Source organism: Aristolochia californica, unplaced genomic scaffold (genome assembly GCF_029961685.1).
Source record: "Aristolochia californica isolate CCGP_79_NKW_82.1479 unplaced genomic scaffold, dmAriCali1.0.hap1 SCAF_6, whole genome shotgun sequence".
In the NCBI taxonomy this organism is placed as follows: Eukaryota; Viridiplantae; Streptophyta; class Magnoliopsida; order Piperales; family Aristolochiaceae; genus Aristolochia; species Aristolochia californica.
Genome location: NW_027182257.1, coordinates 29,457,444 through 29,480,341, shown reverse-complemented (window position 1 = coordinate 29,480,341; position 22,898 = coordinate 29,457,444).

Genomic DNA, 22,898 nt, shown 5'->3' with positions numbered 1-22,898 from the left:
ATATTCAATTTTTTTTCAAATCCAAACATGAGTTTTCATTCTGCCATTTTTTGAGTAAACAAAAAGATAAGGCAAATAGATCACAACAAAATAAATGTAAGTGAATAAAATTATTTCACGTACTAAAAATGAACACTAAAGTTTTGTTATCCATGTTTAGGAAATTCAACTAGTAGAACCCCCTAATAGCTTGGTGGAATTTTATAAGAAAGAGATTTCTAATTGATCCTAACATGTTTTAAATGTGGATATGCATGCCTGAAACATGTTGAATATGCAAATTACCTATTGATCAAAAAATTTCAAGCACTTGAAAAAATTAATTTCTCAAGTTAACGAGTGGTGGGATATTTACCAAAGGCAAACAGCCCAACTTTTTCCTATTTTAAAAAAAGATGACCTAACTATCAAAGATAATCATAATTTTTTTGATCCATTAATGATGTGTAACGGCTACAATTTTTGTTAGAAATGACTTATGGTTTGGGAGTACACTTAGTTAGAAATGCTTCGCCCCCCTTTTCAAATGATTGCAAATCTTTATATATACAACACAAAAAGAGTTTACAATCCTTAAAAATCACAGATACTTTTTGGAATTATCTCTCTCACAATTTGTACTTTTCCATTTTGGATGTTAATTTTTTTTTCTAATCCAAACTTGATTTTACACTCTCCCATTTTTCTCGTTAACAAAAATATAAGGCAAATAGATCACAACAAAATGAAAATTTTAGAGTTTATGTACGCAAAAAATTGCAAACTACAATAAATATAACTGAAGAATATAATTTCACGCACTAAAAAAGAACACCAAAGTTTTGTTATCCATGTTTGGGAAATTCCACTAGTACAATTCCCCTAATAGCTTGGTGGAATTTATAAGAAAGAGATTTCTAATTGATCCTAACATGTTTTAAATGTGAATATGCATGCATGAGAGATGTTGAAGATTTAAGTGACCTAATGATCCAAAAATTTCGAGTAGAAAAAATTAAATTCTCAAGTTAACGTGTTGTGGGATATTTACCAGAGCCAAACAACCCACTTTTTGCCTTTTTTTACAAAAAAGCAGACCTAACAATCTTATATCATAGTAAATGTTTTGATCGATTAATGATATGTGACGGCAATAATTTTTGTTTGAAATGACTTTTTGTTTGGGAGTGAACACTTAGTTAAAAATGCCTCACCCCACCCACTCCCCCCCCCCCCCCCCCCCCCCCCCCCCTTTTTCGATGATTACAAAGCCTAATATATGAAAAACTAAAAGAGCTTACAATCCTTAAAAATCACAGATACTTTTTAGAATTATCTCTCATCATTTGTGCATATCCAGTCTGGATGTTAAATTTTTTTTTCAAATCCAAACTTGAGTTTTCTCTCTCCCATTTTATCGTAATCAAAAAGATAAGGCAGATAGATCACAACAAAATAATAATTTTAGAGTTTATGAATGTAAAAATTGAAAATAATAATATATGTAAGTGCAGAAAATTATTTCACACACAAGAAATGAACACCAAAGTTTTGTTATCCATGTTTGGGAAATTCCACTAGTACAACCCCCTAATAGCTTGGTGGAATTTTTTAAGAAAGAAATTTCAAATTGATCCTAACATGTTTTAAATGTGGATATGGATGCCTAAAGCAAGTTGAAGATGCAAATGACCTAATGATCCTAAAATTTCAAGGAGTAGAAAAAATTAAACTCTCTAGTTAACATGCTGTAGGATATTTACCAGAGTCAATAAACCCACTTTTTGCCTTTTTTACAAAAAGTGGACCTAACAATCATAGATCAGGATAAATGTTTTGATCGATTAATGATGTGTAGTGTCTATAATTTTTTTTAGCAATGACTTATGGTTTGGGAGTCAACACATAGCTAAAAATGCCTCCCCCCCCCCCCCCCCCCCCCCCCCCCCCCCCCCCCTTTTCCGATGATTGCAAAAACTAGTATATAATAAACTAAAAGTGTTAAGAATTTTTAAAAATCACATATACTTTTTGGAATTATCTCTCTCAGCATTTGTGCATTTCAATTTTGGATGATCAATTTTTTTCCAAATCCAAACTTAAGTTTTCACTCTCCCATTTTTCTCGTAAAAAAATAGATAATGAAAATACATCACTAAAAAATGAAAATTTTTAAGTTTATGTTTGAAAAAAATTGAAAAATATAATAAATGTAAGTGAAGAAAATTATTTCACGCACTCAAAATGAACACCAAAGTTCTGTTATCCACGTTTGGGAAATTCCACTAGTACAACCCCTTTATATCTTGGTGGAATTTTATAAGAAACAAATTTCTAATTGATCCTAAGATGTTTTAAATTTGGATATGCATGCTTGAAAATGTTGAAGATGCAAACGACCTAATAATCCAAAAATTTCATGGAATAGAAAAAAAAAATTCTCCAGTTAACGTGCGGTGGGATATTTACCAGAGCCAAACAACCCACTTTTTGCCTATTTTACAAAAAGCAGAATAACAATCATAGATCATCGTAAATTTTTTGATCGATTAATAATGTGTGACGGCTATAATTTTTGTTAGAAATGACTTATGGTTTGGGAGTCAACACTTAGTAAAAAATGCCTCCCCCCCCCCCCCCCGCCACCACTTTTTCGATGATTGCAAAACCTAATATATGAAAAAAAAAAAAAAAGATTTGACAATCCTTAAAATGCATAGACTCTTTTTGTAATTATCTCCCTCATCATTTGTGAATTTCCATTTTGGATGTTAAATTTTTTTTCAAATCCAAACTTGAGTTTTCACTCTCCCATTTGTCTTGTAAACAAAAAGATAAGGCAAAAAGATCACAAAAAAATGAAATTTTAAGAGTTTATTTATGGAAAAAATTGAAAACTATAATAAATGTAAGTTAAGAAAATTATTTCACGTACTAAAAATGAACACCAAAGTTTTGTTATCCATGTTGGGAAATTCCACTAGCACAACCGTCTAATAGCATGGTGGAATTTTATAAGAAAGAGATTTTTAATTTATCCTAACATGTTTTAAGTATGGATATGGACGCCTGAAACATGTTCGGGATGCAAATGACCAAATGATCAAAAACTTTCAAGGAGTAGAAAAAATTAAATTCTCAAGTTATCGTGCGGTGGGATATTTACCAGAGCCAAACATTTTACCTATTTTATAAAAAGCAGACCTAACAATCACAGATCATCGTAAATGTTTTGATTGAATAATGATGTTTAACGGCTTTAATTTTTGTTAGAAATGACTTATGGTTTGGGTATCAAAACTCACCTAAAAATGCCTCGCCCCCCTTTTTCCGATGTTTGCAAAACCTAATATATAAAAAAATAAAAGAGTTATCAATCCTTAAAAATCACATATAATTTTTTGAATTATCTCTCTCAATATTTTTGCATTTCCATTTTGGAGGTTCAATTTTATTTCAAATCCAAACCTTAGTTTTCACTCTCCCATTTTTCTCATTAACAAAAAGATAAGGCAAATAGATCACAAAAAAATAAAAATTTTAAAGTTTATGTGTGGAAAAAATTGAAAACTATAATAAATGTAAGTGAAGATATTTATTTCACTCACTAAAAATGAACACCAAAGTTTTGTTATCCTCGTTTGTGAAATTCCACTAGTATATCCCACTAATAGCTTGGTGGAATTTTATAAGAAAGAAATTTCTAATTGACCCTAACATGTTTTAAATATGGATATGCATGCCTGAAACATGTTGAAGATGAAAATGACCTAATGATCCAAAATTTTCAAGGAGTAAAAAAAATTAAATTCTCAGTTAACGTGCGGTAGGATATTTACAAGAGCCAAACAAGCCACTTTCTACCATTTTTACAAAAAGCCGACCTTACAATCATAGATCTTCGTAAATGTTTTGATCAATTAAGGATGTGTAATGGCTATAATTTTTGTTATAAATGATTTATGGTTTGGGAGTCAACACTAAGTTAAAAATGCCTTGCCTCCCTTTTCCGATGATTGCAAAACCTAATATATAAATAACTAAAAGAGTTTACAATTCTTAAAAATCACAGATACTTTTTGGAATTATCTCTCTCAGCATTTGTGCATTTCCATTTTGGATGTTCAATTTTTTTTCAAATCCATACTTGAGTTTTAACTCTCCCATTTTTCTCGTAAACAAAAAGATAACACAAATAGATGACTACAAAATAAAAATTTTAGAGTTTCTAAATGCAAAAAATTGTAAACTATAATAAATTTAAGTGAAGAGAATTATTTCATGATCTAAAAATGAACACCAAAGTTTTGTGATCCATGTTTAGGAAATTCCGCTAGTACAACACCCTAATATCTTGGTGGAATTTTATAAGAAAAGATTTCTAATTGATCCTAACATGTTTTAAATGTGGATATGCATGCCTGAAACTTAAAGAAGATGCACGTGACCTAATGATCCAAAAACTTCAACGGGTAGAAAAATATAAATTCTTTAGTTAATGTGCAGTGGATATTTAGCAGAGCTAAACCACCCACATTTTTCATATTTTATAAAACACGGACCTAACAATCATAGATCATCATAAATGTTTTGATCGATTAATGATGTATAACAGCTATAATTTTTGTTAGAATTGACTTACGGTTTGGGAGTTAACACTCAGTTCAAAATGCCTCTCCCCCCCTTCTCCTATGATTTCAAAACCTAATATATGAAAAACTAAAAGAGTTGACAATCCTTAAAAATCATAGATATTTTTTTGAATTATCTCTCTCGTCATTTGGGCATTTCCATTGTGGATGTTCAATTTTTTTTCAAATCCAAACTGCAATTTTCACTCTCCCATTTTTCTCGTAAACAAAAAGATTAGGCAAAAACATCACAACAAAAAGAAAATTTTAGAGTTTGTGTATGCAAAAAAATTGAAAACTATAATACATGTAAATGAAGAAAATTACTTCAAGCACTAAAAAATGAGCACCAAAGTTTTGTTATCCATGTTTGGGAAATTCTACTAGTACAACCCCCTAATAGCTTTGCGGAATTTTATAAGAAAGAGATTTATAATTGATCCTAACATGTTTTAAATGTGGATATGCATGGCTGAAACATTTTGAAGAAGCGAATGACCTAATGATCCAAAAATTTTGAGGAGTAGAAAAAATTAAATTCTCAAGTTAACATGCGGTGGGATATTTACCAGAGCCAAACAACCCTCTTCTTGCCTATGTTACAAAAAGGCGACCTAACAAGCATAGATCATCGTACATGTATTGATAGATTAATGATGTGTAACGGATCTAATTTTTTTTTAAATGACTTATGGTTTTGGAGTCAACACTCGGTTAAAAATGCCTCATCCCCCCTTTTCTGATTATTAGAAAACCTAATATATGAAAAACTAAAAGAGTTTACAATCCCTAAAAATCACGCATACTTTTTGGAACTATCACTCTCATCATTTGTGCATTTCTATTTTGGATATTAATATTTTTTTCAAATCCAAACATAAGTTTTCACTATGGCATTTTTTTTTGTAAACAAAAAGATAAGACAAAAAGATCGCAACAAAATTAAAATTTTAGAGTTTAGGTATGCAAAAAATTGAAAACTACAATAAATGTAAGTGAAGAAAATTATTTCATGCACTAAAAATGAAAACCAATGTTTTGTTACCCATGTTTAGGAAATTCCACTAGTACAACACCCTATTAGCTTGGTGGAATTTTATAAGAAAGAGATTTCTAATTGATCCTAACATGTTTTAAAAGTGGATATGCATGCCTGAAACATGTTGAATATGCAAATGACCTAATGATCAGAAAATTTCAAGGAGTAGAAACAATTAAATACTCAAGTTAATGTGTAGTTTGATATTTATAAGAGCCAAACAACCCACTTTTTACCTATTTTACAAAAAGCGGACCGAACAATCATAGATCATCGTAAATATTTTGATCGATTAATGATGTGTAACGGCTATAATTTTTGTTAGAAATGGCTTAGGGTTTTCAACCCCCCTTTTCCGTTGATTGCAAAACTTAATATATAAAAAACTATAGGAGTTTAAAATTCTTAAAAATCACAGATACTTTTTGGAATTATCTCTCTTAGCATTTGTGCATTTCCTTTTTGGATGTTAATTTTTTTTCAAATCCAAACTTGAGTTTTCACTCTCCCTTTTTTATCGTAAACGAAAGATAAGGTAGATATATCAGAACAAAATGATAATTTTAGAGTTGAAGTATACAAAAAATTGAAAACTATAATATATGTAAGTGCAAAAAATTATTTCACTCACTAAAAATGAACACCAAAATTTTGTTATCCATGTTTGGTAAATTCCACTAGTACAACCCCTTAATAGCTTGGTGGAATTTTATAAGAAAAAGATTTCTAATTGATCCTAACATGTTTTAAATGTGGATATGCATGCCTGAAACATGTTGAAGATGCAAATGACCTAATGATCCAAAAATTTCGAGTGGAAAAAATTAAATTCTCAAGTTAACGTGCGGTGGGATATTTACGACATTCAATAAACCCACTTTTTGCCTATGTTAGAAAACGTAAACCTAATAATCATAGATCATCGTAAACGTTTTCGTCGATTAATGATGTGGAACAACTATAATTTTTAGTTAGAAAAGACTTGTGGTTTGGGAATCAACACTCAATTAAAAATGCCTCCCCTCGCCCCCCCTTTCAATGATTGAAAAACCTAATATAAAAAAAAATAAAAAACTTACAATCCTTAAAAATCACATATAACTTTTTGAATTATCTCTCTCTGAATTTTTGTATTTCCATTTCGGATGTTCAATTTTACTTAAAATCCAAACTTTAGTTTTCACTCTCTCATTTTAGTCGTTAACAAAAAGATAAGCCAAATGGATCACAACAAAATGAAAATTTTAGAGTTTATGTGTGGAAAAAATTGAAAACTATAATAAATGTTAGTGAAGAAAATTATTTGACTCACTAAAAATGAACACCAAAGTTTTGTTATCCATGTTTGGGAAATTCCACTAGTACAACCCCCTAATAGCTTGGTGGAATTTTATAAGAAAGAGATTTCTAATTGATCCTAACATGTTTTAAATATGGATATGCATGCCTAAAACATGTTGAATATGCAAATGACCAAATGATCCAAAAATTTCAAGGAGTTGAAAAAATTAAATTCTCAAGTTAACGAGCAGTGGGATATTTACCAGAGCCAAAAAAACCCACTTTTTTCCTATTTAGCAAAAAGTGGACCTAACAATCATAGATCGTCGTAAATGTTTTGATCGATTAATGATGTGTAAAGGCTATAATTTTTTTTAGAAATGGCGTAGGTTTGGGAGTCAACACTCAGTTAAAATAGCTTCCCCCCCCCCCGATGATTGCAAGACCTAATATATAAAAAAATAAAGGAGTTTACAATTCTTAAAAATCAAAGATACTTTTTGGAATTATCTCTCTCAACATTTGTCCATTTCCATTTTGGATGTTAATTTTTTTTTCAAATCCAAACTTGAGTTTACACTTTCCCATTTTTATCGTAAACAAAAAGATAAGGCAAATAGATCACAACAAAATGAAAAATTTGGAGTTTATGTATGCAAAAAATTGAAAACTATAATAAATGTAAGTGAAGAAAATTATTTCACGCACTAAAACTGAACACCAAAGTTTTGTTATCCATGTTTGGGAAATTCCTCTAGTACAACCCCCTAATAGCTTGGTGGACTTTTATAAGAAAGAGGTTTCTAATTGATCCTAATAGGTTTTAATTGTGGATATGCATACCTGAAACATGTTAAAGATGCAAATGACCTAATGATCCAAAAATTAAGGAGTAGAAAAAATTAAATTCTCAAGTTAACGAGCAGTGGGATATTTACCAGAGCCAAACAACCCACTTTTTACCTATTTTAAAAAATGCGGACCAAACAATCATAGATCATCATAAATGTTTTGATCAATTAATGATGTGTAATGGCTATAATTTTTGTTAGAAATGACTTATTGTTTGGGAGTGAACACTCAGTTAAAAAGTCCACGCGCCCCCCCCCCCCCCCCCCCCCCCCCCCTTTTCCAATGATTGCAAAACCTTATATATGAAAAACTAAAAAATTTTACAATCCTTAAAAATCACAGATACTTTTCTGAATTATCTGTCTCATCATTTGTGCATTCCCATTTTGGATGTTAAATTTTTTTTCAAATCCAAACCTGAGTTTTCACTGTTCCTTTTTTTATCGTAAATAAAAAGAAAGGTAGATAGATCAAAACAAAATAATAATTTTAGAGTTTATGTATGCAAAAAATTGAAAACTTTAATATATGTAAGTGCAGAAATCTATTTCACGCACTAAAAATAAACACCAAAGTTTTTTTGTCCATGTTAGGAAAATTCCACTAGTACCACCCCCTAATAGCTTGGTGAAATTTTATAAGAAAGAGATTTCTAATTGATCATAACATGTTTTAAATGTGGATATGCATGCCTGAAACATGTTGAAGAAGCAAATGACCTAATGATCCAAATATTTCAAGGAGTAGAAAAAATTAAATTCTCAAGTTAACGTGCGGTGGGATATTTACCGGAGACAATAAACCCACTTGTTGCCTATTTTAGAAAAAGTAGACCTAACAATCATAGATTATCGTAAATGTTTAGATCGATTAATGATGTGTAACGGCTATAATTTTTGTTAGAAATGGCTTAAGGTTTGGGAGTCAACACTAAGTTAAAAATGCTTTACACCCCCCCCTTTTCCGATGATTGCAAAACCGAATATATAAAAAACTAAAGGAGATTAAAATTCTTTAAAACCACAGATACTTTTTGGAATTATCTCTCTCAGCATTTGTGAATTTCCATTTTGGATGTTAATTTGTTTTTCAAATCCAAACTTGAGTTTTCACTCTACCATTTTTATCGTAAACAAAAAGATAAGGCAAATAGATCACAACAAAATAATAATTTTACAGTTTATGTATACAAAAATTTGAAAACCATAATATATGTAAGTGCAGAAAATTATTTCACGCACTAAAAATGAACACCAAAGTTTTGTTATCCATGTTTGGGAAATTCCTCTAGAACAACCCCCTAATAGCTTGGTGGAATTTTATAAGAAAGAGATTTCTAATTGATCCTAACATGTTTTAAATATGGATATGCATGCCTGAAACATGATGAAGATGCAAATGACCTAATGATCCAAAAATTTTGAGTAAAAAAAATTAAATTCTCAGGTAAACGTGAAGTGGGATAATTACCAGAGCCAAACAACCCACTTTTTGCCTATTTTACAAAAAGCGAACCTGCCAATCATAGATCATCGTAAATTTTTTGATCTATTAATGATTTGTAATGGCTATAATTTTTGTTAGAAATGATTTATGGTTGAGGAGTCAACACTCAGTTAAAAATGACTCGCCCCCTTTTTCGATGATTGCAAAACCTAATATATAAAAAACTCAACGAGTTTACAAGCCTTAAAAATCACAGATTCTTTTTGGGATTATCTCTCTCAGCATTTGTGCATTTCCTTTTTGGATGTTCAATGCTTTTTCAAATCCAAACTTGAGTTTTCACTCTCCCATTTTTCTCGTAAACAAAAAGATAACGCAAATAGATCACTACAAAATAAAAATTTTAGAGTTTATAAATGCAAAAAATTGAAAAATAAAAAAAATGAAAGTGAAAAAATTTATTTCACGAACTAAAAATGAACACCGAAGTTTTTTTATCCATGTTTGGGAAATTCCACAAGTACACCCTAATATCTTGGTGGAATTTTATAAGAAAGAGATTTCTAATTGATCCAAACATGTTTTAAATGTGGATATGCATGCCTGAAACATATTGAAGATGCAAATAGCCTAATTATCCAAAAATTTCAACAAGGAGAAAAAAATAAATTCTCAAGTTAACGTGTTGTGGGATATTTAGTAGAGTAAATAAACCCACTTTTTGCCTATTTTACAAAAAGCGGACCTAACAATCATAGATCATCATAAATGTTTTGATCGATTAATGATGTGTAATGGCTATAATTTTAGTTAGAAATGACTTATGGTTTGGGAGTCAACACTTAGTTAAAAATGCCTCACCCCCTCTTTTCCGTTGATTATAAAACCTTATATATATTAAACTAAAAGTGTTTAGATTTCTTCAAAATCACAAATACTTTTTGGAATTATCTCTCTCAGAATTTTTGTATTTCAATTTTGGATGTTCAATTTTTTTTCAAATCCATACTTGAGTTTTCTCTCCCATTTTTCTCGTAAAAAAAGGATAAGTCAAATAGATCACTACAAAATGAATTTTTTTGAGTTTATGTTTGAAAAAAATTGGAAGCTATAATAAATGTAAGTGAAGAAAATTATTTCACATACTAAAAATGAACACAAAAGTTTTGTTATTCATGTTTGGGAAATTACACTAGTACAACCCCCTAATAGCTTGGTGGAATTTTATAAGAAAGAGCTTTCTAATTGATCCTAACATGTTTTAAATGTGGACATGCATGCCTGAAACATGTTGAAGATACAAATGACCTAATGATCCAAAAATTTCAAGGCATAGAAAAAATTAAATTCTCAGGTTAACATGCGGTAGAATATTTACAAGAGACAAACAACCCACTTTTTGCCTATTTTACAAAAATCCGACCTAAAAATCATAGATCTTCGTAAATGTTTTGATTGATTAATGACGTGTAACAACAATAATTTTTGGTAGAAAAGATTTATGGTTTGGGAGTCAACACTAAGTTAAAAAAGCCTCGCCTCCCTTTTCCAATGATTGCAAAACCTAATATAAAAAAACTAAAAGAGTTTACAATCCTTAAAAATCATAGATACTTTTAGGAAAAATGACTCTCAATATTTTTTCAAATCCATACTTGAGTTTTCAATCTCCCATTTTTCTCGTAAACAAAAAGTTAACGCAAATAGATGACTACAAAATAAAATTTTAGAGTTAATAAATGCAAAAAATTGAATACTATAATAAATGGAAGTGAAGAGAATTATTTCATGATCTAAAAATGAACACCAAAGTTTTGTTATCCATGTTTGAGAAATTCGACTAGTACAACACCCTAATGTCTTGGTGGAATTTTATAAGAAAGAGATTTCTAATTGATCCTAGCATGTTTTAATTGTGGATATGCATGCCTGAAACTTATTGAAGATGCAAATGACCTAATGATCCAAAAATTTCAATGAGTAGAAAAATATAAATTCCCTAGTTAACGTGCAGTGGGATATTTACCAGAGCCAAACATCCCACTTTTTCCCTATTTTACAAAAAGTGGACCTAACAATCATAGATCATAAAAAATGTTTTGATCGATTAATGATGTGTAGTGGCTATAATTTTTGTTAGAAATGACTTACGGTTTGGGAGTCAACACTCAGTTAAAAATGCCTTCCCCCCTGGGCCTTCTCCGATGATTGCAAAACCTAAAATATGAAAAACAAAAACAGTTGATAATCCTTAAAAATCACAGATACTTTTTGGAATTATCTCTCTCAGCATTTTGCATTTCCATTTTGGATGTTCAATTTTTTTTCAAATCCAAACTTGATTTTACACTCTCCCATTTTTCTTGTTAACAAAAAGATAAGGCAAATAGATCACAACAATATGAAAATTTTAGAGTTTATGTATGCAAAAAATTGGAAACTATAATAAATATAAGTGAAGAAAGTTATTTCACGCACTAAAAATGAACACAAAAGTTTTTTTATCCGTGTTTGAAAAATTCTACTAGTACTACTCCCTAATAGCTTGGTGGAATTTTATAAGAAAGAGATTTCTAATTGATCCTAACATGCTTTAAATGTGGATATGCATGCCTGAAACATGTTGAAGATGCAAATGACCTAATGATCCAAAAATTTCAAGTAGAAAAAATTAAATTCTCAAGTTAAAGTGTGGAGGGATATTTACCAAAGCCAAACAACCCACTTTTTGCCTATTTTACAAAAAGTGGACCTAATAATCATTGATTTTGATCAATTAATGATATGTAACGGCTATAATTTTTGTTAGAAATGACTTACGATTTGGGAGTGAACACTCAGTTAAAAATGCCTAGCCGCCCTTTTCCAATGATTGCAAAACCTAATATATGAAAAACTAAAAGAGTTTACAATCCTTAAAAATCACTGACATTTTTTTGAATTATCTCTCTCATGATTTGTGCATTTCCATTCTGGATATTCAAATTTTTTTCAAATCCAAACTTGAGTTTTCACTCTCCTATTTTATTGTAAACAAAAAAGATAATGCAGATAGATCACAACAAAATAATAATTTTAGAGTTTATGTATGCAAAAAGTTGAAAACTATAATAAGTGTAAGTGCAGAAAATTATTTCACGCACTAAAAATGAACACCAAAGTTTGTTATCCTTGTTTGGGAAATTCCACTAGTACAACCCCCTAATAGCTTGGTGGAATTTTATAAGAAAGAGATTTCTAATTGATCCTAACATGTTTTAAATGTGGATATGCATGCCTGAAACATGTTGAAGATGCAAATGACCTAATGATCCACAAATTTCAAGGAGTAGAAAAAATTAAATTCTCAAGTTAACGTTTAGTGGGATATTTACTAGAGTCAATAAACCCACTTTTCGCCTATTTTACCGAAACCCGACCTAACAATCATATATCATGGTAAATGTTATTATCGATTAAATATGTGTAACGGCTATAATTTTTGTTAGCAATGACTTATGGTTTAGGAGTCAACACTCAGTTAAAAATGCCTCGCCCCTCCTTTTTCGAAGATTGTAAAACCTAATATATAATAAACTAAAAGTCTTTAGAATTCTTAAAAATCATAGATACTTTTTGGAATTACCTCTCTCAGCATATGTGCATTTCCATTTTGGATCTTCAATTTTTTTCAAATCCATACTTCAGTTTTCACTCTCCCATTTTTCTCGTAAAAAAAAAAAAGATAAGGCAAATAGATCACTACAAAATGAAAATTTTTGAGTTGATGATTGAAAAAAATTGGAAACTATAATAAATGTAAGTGAAGAAAATTATTTCACGTACTAAAAATGACCACAAAAGTTTTGTTGTTCATGTTTGGGAAATTCCACTAGTACAACCCCTTAATAGCTAGGTGGAATTTTATAAGAAAGAGATTTCTAAATGATCCTAACATGTTTTAAATGTGGATATGTATGCCTAAAACATGTTGAAGATGCAAGTGACATAATGATCCAATAATTCCAAGGAATAGAAAAAATTAAATTCTCTAGTTAACGTCAGTGGGATATTTACCAGATCCAAACAACCCATTTTTTGCCTATTTTACAAAAAGCAATCCTAACAATCATAGATCATCATAAATTTTTTGATCGATTAATGATGTGTGACGGCTATAATTTTTGTTTAAATGATTTATGGTTTTGGAGACAACACACAATTAAAAATGGCTCGCCCCCCTTTTCTGATGATTGTAAAAAAAATATAAAAAAAAACTAAAAGATTTTACAATCTTTAAAAATCACAGATACTTTTTGGAATTATCTCTTTCAGCATTTGTGCATTTCCATTTTGGATGTTCAATTTTTTTTCAAATCCATACTTGATTTTTCACTCACCCATTTTTCTCGTAAACAAAAAGATAACGCAAATAGATGACTTCAAAATGAAAATTTTAGAGTTTATAAATGCAAAAAATTGAAAACTATAATAAATGTAAGTTAGTACAACCCCTAATACCTTGGTGGAATTTTATAAGAAAAAGAATTATAATTGATCCTAACATGTTTTAAATGTGGATATGCATGCCTTAAACATGTTAAAGATGCAAATGACCTAATGATCCAAAAATTTCAAGTAGTAGAAAAAATTAAATTCTCAAGTTAACGTGCGGTGGGATATTTACCACATCCAAACAACCCATTTTTTGCCTATTTTACAAAAAGCAAACCTAACAATCATCGATCATCGTAAATGTTTTGATCAATTAATGATGTGTTATGGCTATAATTTTTGTCAAAAATTACTTATGGTTTGGGAGTCAACACTCGATTAATAATGTCTTGCCCCCCCCTCCCCCCCCCCCCCCCCCCCCCCCCCCCCCTGGCCCCTCTTTTTTGATGATTGCAAAACCTAATATAGAAAAAACTAAAACAATTTACAATCCTTAAAAATCACAGATACTTTTTGGAATTATCTCTCTTAGCATTTGTGCATTTCCATTCTGGATGTTCAATTTTGTTTCAAATCCATATTTGAGTTTTCACTCTCCCATTTTTCTCGTTAACAAAAAGATAAGGCAAATAGATCACAACAAAAAGTAAATTTTAGAGTTTATGTATCAAAAAAGTTGAAAACTATAATAAATGTAAGTGAATAAAATTATTTCGAGCACTAAAAATGAACACCAAAGTTTAAGTATCCATGATTTGAAATTTACTAGAGCCAAACAACCCTCTTGTTACCTATTTTACAAAAAGCAGACCTAACAATGATAGATCATCACAAATATTTTAATTGATTAATGAGGTGTAACGGCTATAATTTTTTGTTAGAAATGACTTATGGTTTGGGAGTCAACACTCAGTTAAAAAAAATTATTTCACATACTAAAAATGAACACCAAAGTTTTGTTATCCATGTTTGGGAAATTCCACTAGTACAACCCCTAATAGCTTGGTAGAATTTTATAAGAAAGATATTTTTAATTTATCCTAACATGTTTTAAATATGGATATGCATGCCTGAAACATTTTGAATAAGCAAATGACCTAATGATCCAAAAATTTTAAGGAGCAGAAAAAATTAAACTCTCAAGTTAACATGCGGTGGGATATTTACAAAAGCCAAACAATCCACGTTTTGCCTATCTTACAAAAAGCGGACCTAGCAATGATAGATCATCCCAAATGTTTTGATCGATTAATGATGTGTATCGACTATTATTTTTTTATAAATGACATATGGTTTGGGAGTCAACACTGAATTAAAAATGCCTCCCCCCCACCTCCCTTTTCCGTTTATTGCAAAACCTAATATATATAAAACTAAAAGAGTTTAAACTCCTTAAAAATCACAAATACTTTTTTGAATTATCTCTCTCAGCATTTGTGCATTTTCTTTTTGGATGTTCAATTTTTTTTTTAATCCAAACTTGAGTTTTCACATCTCTCTCAGCATTTGAACATTTCCATTTTGGATGTTCAATTTTTTTTCAAATCCAAACTTGAGTTTTCACTCTCCCATTTTTCTCTTAAACAAAAAGATAAGGCAAATAAATCACAACAAAATGAAAATTTTACAATTTATGTATGCAAAAGAAATGAAAAATATAATAAATGTAAGTGCAGAAAAAATTTTCATGCACTAAAAAGGAACACCAAAGTTGTGTTATTCGTGTTTGGGAAATTCCACTAATACAACCCCTAATAGTTTGGTGGAATTTTATAAGAAAGAGATTTCTAATTGATCCTAACATGTTTTAAATATGGATATGAATGCCTAAAACATGTTGAAGATGCAAATGACCTATTGATCCCAAAATTTCGAGTAGAAAAAATTAAATTACAAGTCAACGTACGGTGGGATATTTTCCAGAGCCAAACAACCCACTTTTGCCTATTTTACAAAAAAATGGACCTAACAACCATAGATAATCGTAAATGTTTTGATCGATTAATGATGTGTAGCGGCTATAATTTTTGTTAGAAATGACTTATGGTTTGGGAGTGAACACTTAGTTAAATTTGCCTCGCCCCCCATTTTTCGATGATTGCAAAACCTAATATATGAAAAACTAAAAGAGTTTAAAATCCTTAAAAATCACAGATACTTTTAGGAATTATCTCTCTCAGCATTTGTGCATTTCCATTTTGGATGTTCAATGTTTTTTCAAATCCAAACTTGAGTTTTCACTCTCCCATTTTTCTCGTAAACAAAAAGATAAGGCAAATACCTCACAACAAATGAAAATTTTAGAGTTTCTGCATGCAAAAAATTGAAAACTATAATAAAATTAAATGAAGAAAATTATTTCACGTACTAAAAATGAACACCAAAGTTTTGTTATCCATGTTTGGGAAATTCCACTAGTAAAACCCCTAATAGCTTGGTAGAATTTTATAAGAAAGAGATTTCTAATTGATCCTAACATGTTTTAAATGTGATATGCATTCCTGAAACATGTTGAAGATGCAAATGACCTAATGATCCAAATATTTCAAGGAGTAGAAATAATTAAATTCTCAAGATGACGTGCAGTGGGATATTTACCAGACCCAAACAACCCACTTTTTGCCTATTTTACAGAAAGCGGACCTAAAAATTATAGATCATCGTAAATGTTTTGATCAATTAATGATGTGTAATGGCTATAATTTTTGTTAGAAATGACTTTTGGTTTGGGAGTCAAAACTTTTTTAAAAATGCCTCGCTCCCCCTTTTCCAATTATTGCAAAACCTAACATATAAAAAACTAAAAATGTTACAATCCTTAAAATTCATAGATAATTTTTGGAATTATCTCTCTCAGCATTTGTGCATTTCCATTTTAATGTTCAATATTTTTTCAACTCCAAACTTGAGTTTTACTCTTCCATTTTTCTCGTAAACAAATAGATGACAACGAAATGAAAATTTTAGAGTTTATGTATGCAAAAAATTGGAAACTATAATAAATGTAAGTGAAGAAAATTATTTCACGCACAAAAAAGGAACACCAAAGTTTGGTTATCCAAGTTTGGGAAATTTTACTAGTACAACCCCTATAGCGTGGTGGAATTTTATAAGAAAGAGATTTCTAATTGATCCTAACATGTTTTAAATGTGGATATGCATGCCTGAAACATGTTGAAGATGCAAATGACCTAATGATCCAAAATTTTCGAGTAGAAAATTTTGAATTTAGGATCCCTTTTCCATGATCACGAACAAGAGAAAGAAGAAAGAAAAACGAGAAAAAGGGGAGGAAAGTTCTCGATAGAGAAGAGAAAATATAAAAAAGAAAAGGGTGAGTTGCACAAGTAAGGAGAGGGAGAAAGAGAGAACCACGCAATTGAATGTCTGATTTTTTTTAATTCTAACTACAGTTCCTCTATTTATAGTGGAGGAGGAAGTAGAGTCCTTATACAACTTGTCATTCAATCCTAATTACATTCCAACCCTAACTCGTCAGTATAAGTAAGTCAATTCAAACTAGAACTCCTAGAAGACTAATAGGAGTAGAACTAGGAATCCTTTATTACCCACGAGATTATAAGGGATAAGCCAGCTCGTGGCCTTATCCTTGTGGGCCCCTCATGATCCTCAAGCACACCTTGATAAGAGTGCCAACTCGTGAGATCTTTGTGGGTCCCACTTGATCTTCAAGTCTTCTAAATCAATTCAGTTTGTGCTTCTTGATTCCTTAACTCGTGCTTGCTTTGGGAGAGGACTCTTCTTGGTGTCCCAAGTCCTCTAGTATTCTTCTTGATGACCTACGTCCTCATGGTGGGTCCCACAGCTCGAGCACCATGGTGGGCCCCACATTGTAACATTCCCCTTCAAACTGGGGGTGAGAAGATGTCATAAACACCTAACTTTCTGCATGTGATAGACATAATATTGTCAGTGATTGGTTTGGTGAGGATGTCTGCAACTTGATTTTGTGATGAGATGTGCATGAGGGATAAGAGACCAGCTTGAAATTTTTCTCGTATAAAGTGTTTTGTCCTCTCATGGAAGACTGGATTCGATGCAATATGTATTGCTGCTTGGTTATCAAAGTATAGGTCCATTGGAGCTTCTTTATTAAATCCCAATTCAGTGAGAAGGGACCTTAGCCATAAAAGTTCACTTACAATGTGTGTCATGGCTCTGTATTCTGCTTCTGCACTTGACCATGCTACTACATTTTGTTTTTTGCTTTTCCCTGTCACGAGATTTCCTCCAACCAGAAGTAGATTTTCTATAAAATGGGGATCCAGTCCAGTCTGCATCCCTGAATCCCTCAATGTTGAAGTGACCATGTTTTTTATAGAGGAGCCCCTTTCAGATAACATAGTATCCTCTCAAGTACTTGCCAATGACTAAGTTGTGGCTTGTGCATGTACTGACTTACCACACTTACTGCATATGAAATGTCTGGCCTCGTTACACATAGGTAAATAAGTCGTCCCACTAACCTTTGATATTTGCCAAGATCAACATCTTCACCAGTGCCTCCACATAATTTTGTATTTGCATCCATAGGAGTGTCTACCAGTTTGCATCCCATCATACTTGTTTCCTCTAGTAGATCAAGTGCGTATTTTCTTTGGGATAGAATAACCCCATGTCTGGATTGTAAGACCTCAATCCCCAAAAAGTATTTCAGTAATCCAAGATCCTTTATCTTAAATTCAGCACATATTCTTTCTTTTATTTTTTGAATGCCCTCAGAATCACTCCCAGTTATAATAATATCATCAACATAAACAGCTAGAATCACCTTACCTCTTGTTGTGTTCTTAATAAAGACTGAGTGGTCTGCGGAGCATCTGTAAAAACCTGCCCGTATGATTGCTTGACTAAATTTCTCAAACCATGCCCGTTGGGATTGCTTTAGCCCATATAGCGATTTTTTAAGGCGACATACGGACTCCCCCTCAACCACATATTCAGGTGTTTGTTGCATATAAATCTCTTCTTTGATATCACCATTGAGAAATACGTTTTTAACATCAAGTTGATATATGGGCCAAGAGAATTAGCTGCCAAGGATAATAATATACGTACCGAGGTCATTTTTGCCACTAGAGAGAATGTCTCATCATAATCAATGTCATAGAATTGAGTGTAACCTTTTGCAACAAGTCGAGCCTTCAATCGTGCAATGGTCCCATCCGGATTATGTTTTACTGTATAAACCCATTTGCAACCAACGGGTTTTTTATCTATAGGTAGTGGAACTAGAGACCATGTGTGATTATCATTAAGGGCCTTCATCTTTTCATCCATTGCTGCCTTCCACTGTGGATGTTGTAGAGCCTCCTGATATGACTGAGAAGAAAAAAACTGACAACATGAGGTGAGAGGCGATCATGAGACACAAAATTGGAGATAGGATGAGAAGTAGAAGGTTGAGTGCATGAACGAGGTTCTTTTCTTATAGCAATAGGACGAGTATCAAATTCAGGACCAAAAATGACTGGTGATGAAGGACTTACCTCTGGTGGATACGACAACTCGACAGGTGTGGTATCAGTCATTGTCTCTGGGGCCTAAACAATCTCTGTATCATGAGGCACAACCGGTCGAGTAGAACTTGGTACTGCTGACATACCAGGTGGAGCGCTATCAGAATCATATGAGGAGTCTTCAAAGAATGTTACATCCCTGGACACGAATAAATATTGCAAAGAGGGACTGTAAAAAACATAACCCTTTTGTGTTCAAGAGTATTCCAAAAAGATACACTTTATAGATTTAGGGTCAAGTTTGTTGTGTCTAGGTAAAGTATTATGAACAAAACATTGAAAACCAAAGACTTTCAATAGTAATGCAAATGGATCATCATGTGGTAAAAGTTTCAAGTAGGGGGATTTATTCCCAAGAACAGTAGACGATAGATGATTTATAAGAAAACACACTGTAAGGACAGTATGTGGCCAATAAAAATATGAGACTTTCATGGCATAAAATAGACCTCGAGCTACCTCAAGAATATGACAATTTTTTTGTTCAGATACACTGTTTTGTTGAGGAGTGTAGGAACATGATGTCTGATGGATAATGTCATTCTCTTGACAAAAGGAGTCAAGGTCTTTTGAAATATACTCTTTGGCACTATCAGACCGAAGGATTTTTATCTTCTGACCAAATTGTGTGAGTACCATCGAATAAAAAGATTTAAAAATGGATGGTATCTCAGAACGCTCCTTAAAAATAAACAACCAAGTTGTGCGAGTGAAATCATCAATAAAAGTGATAAAATATTTGGCTTGAGAAATATTAGAGACACTCAAAGGCCCTCAAACATTAGTATGAATCAATGAAAAAAGGAATGTTACTTTTGACTTATGGACGAGGAGAGTATGTACTCCTTTGATGTTTACTTAACTGACATACCTTTCAACTGAATTCTGACCTTATCTTAAGAGATGGAAACATATGATTAAGAGATTGTATGGAAGGATGTATATTAAATAAATAATTCTCTAATTCTTATTTAAAAACTAAATATCAAACAAATAGTTGTTCACAATCCAAGCTTAGTTTGTTACAAAAATCAAATGGTATCTATATTTAAAGAGTCATTAGGCTTAATATACATTGTTGTTCTTTTGGATGAGCCAAGCCCGTTGGACTTTCTTTCATTGTAAAGTGTTTTGTGCTCTTGTGGATGGCAAAATTCTATTGGGTTTGGTTGTGGTAACATAATTCCATAGAAGTTTTTTTATAGAATCTCAATTCAATAAGAAATTGTGTGTGCCATAATTTTGTATTCTGTTTTTGTATTTGACTTTGCAACAATTTTTGTTTCTTTATTTAACTTTACCTTGAGGTAAGTAAGTTTTTATAAATTCTTGGCATTTCTTCTCTTTGAGTTTTGTCATGCAATCCATTTAAGATGAAATCATTTACATAAACTGTTTGTAATAGTTTTCTCAAGGTATTCTTGAGAACCTTGTAATAATCTAATAAATATCGATTGATTGCAATATTGTTAGGTTAAATTTGTCAAACCAAATCCGAGGAGATTATAGAGACTTCCTCAATTTGAATATTGATTCTCCTTCAACCTCAAAATCAAGTGGTTGATGTATATAAATCTCTTCTTTTATGTCTTCATTCAGAAATATATTTTTTACATCTAATTGATATATCGGCCAAGAGGAATTAATAGCTAAATTTGGTATTAGTGCCACCTTAATTATATCATATCTTTTAACTCTTTCCTTAAAGCTAAGAGATAATGATAGTGATCTTATTTTGAACCAAATAATATAGATGTAGTAATAAGTTCGGTAGAAATGGGTTATAAAATATAAGTCAAAACTAATTTTAAATGATTTCGAACAAACATAGTGATAATGATTACTAAAATGGGTAATATTTACAAGACCATAAAAATAGGGTTTCGAAAGAGTTAAAACACCTATATAAATAAAAGCGACCAACCAAAGTAATGCTCCAATAGGGTTGGTCAAACTTGTCTAGCCAATGGGTAATGGATAATGAGGAAGATACAATGCTAAGGCCACCATGTGTTTTATTTTTCGAAGAAATTCAAATTATGTATTAGACAAACCAATGCCAACAACAGTTAGCAAATAATGAACCTAAGGCAAGCAACTGGGGAGTTCTTAGCAGTAGTAGAAATGGGTCAATGCCCTAATAGTATGTACCAAATGTGTAGTTGTATAGCAGTGGATAATCGGTAAATTTAAACATGAAATAATTCACAGTAAGTCCATCAAGAAGTGGTGCCCCTAGTAATAAGTTCGATCTGAGTAATAGACTGCCAATAATAAGTTGAACCCAATAATAAGTTGACGTATAACTCCATAACTAAACGAGTTCTGAAACCAAGTAGGCGAAGCCAAATAATAATTGTTGAACTAGTGATTTGCTGCAAATAAGCAACAAAATGAACCTGGATTCTTCATTGGGAATCCAATTCAGTAATCTTCAATTTATATTATCCAAACAACATTCACAAAATACTTGTTGACTCTGATATAGATAGTCCAAATTTGATGGGCTTTATATGATCCCCACTAGTTGCAAACATGTGTGCATCCATGATACCCCATGAAGAGTAATTATTGACCAGCTAGATTCAAACAAAAGATGAGAAGGTGCTGCTTAAATCCCATTGCTGATTACAACAACTGATTCACCTGCTTGATAAAAATAGTAACGGTGATATGTTTCAGCAATAAATCAAAACAAGCTTATTAAATCCATTGTTGGTTACAACAGCTGACTCGCCAACTAGGTAAAACAACCGTCTTGTTGGAATTCAAAAAAGAGGCTACAACGTGACCTTGATTTCAAACTTCATCATCATCGTCTCCAAACAGAAATCTCATTCTGTATAAAGTCTGCTGCTGGTAATTAAAGTCTGCAAATACCTCTTCAACAAGAAAATATAATGGGCGCCGTCATCAAGAAGATGATCACTGCTGTATGCAGTAGCTTGTAGCAACGACAACAACAAGAAGATAATCACTGCTACAAGCAATAGATAGCAGCAACACTAGTAGAAAAAAGATAATCTCAAAGGCTCAAGTGCAATAATTTCAAAGGCTGGAAGAGTTGTAGGCCTCTCTGATGATCATAAACCAAATAGATGGCTGCTGCAAAGTTATCTCTTTACTCTGCTGATGTATCTAGGTAAATAAAGAGGAACAAAGTAATTTCAAAATCCAATGCCTACACCAAGTAAGATACCGCCAATGATAAGCATAAAAATGTTAACAACAACAACATTAACGACTATACCCAAGAAAAAAACTAGTACCAGAAAACAAAAGAGTAAAAGACAATAGACAAGACAGGTTCAAATTTCTGATTTGATAAGTTTATGACTAGAACAATTACTGTGTTGAACCAAGTAGGACTTGATATGGATTGTTGTAACTTCCTGAAAAACATGATTGTTGATCAGCCATAGATATTAAGAGATAACTAAAAGATAAGATACAATATTATTTGAATCACGTGCACTCACAAACCAATGAAGAAAACACGCAATAAAAAAACTGCCATGATGTAGCAGAAAATGTTTTGTTTTTATCCACGATGATAAAGTTACTGGAAACCAAGATCCATAAACCAAAATGCCACGGCAGCAAAGACAACACAAATTGATAGATTGATCATCACAAAACATAGAAGATGATTCTTAGAATAAGAATGTAAAGAAAACAAAGAAATGGCGATTCTCA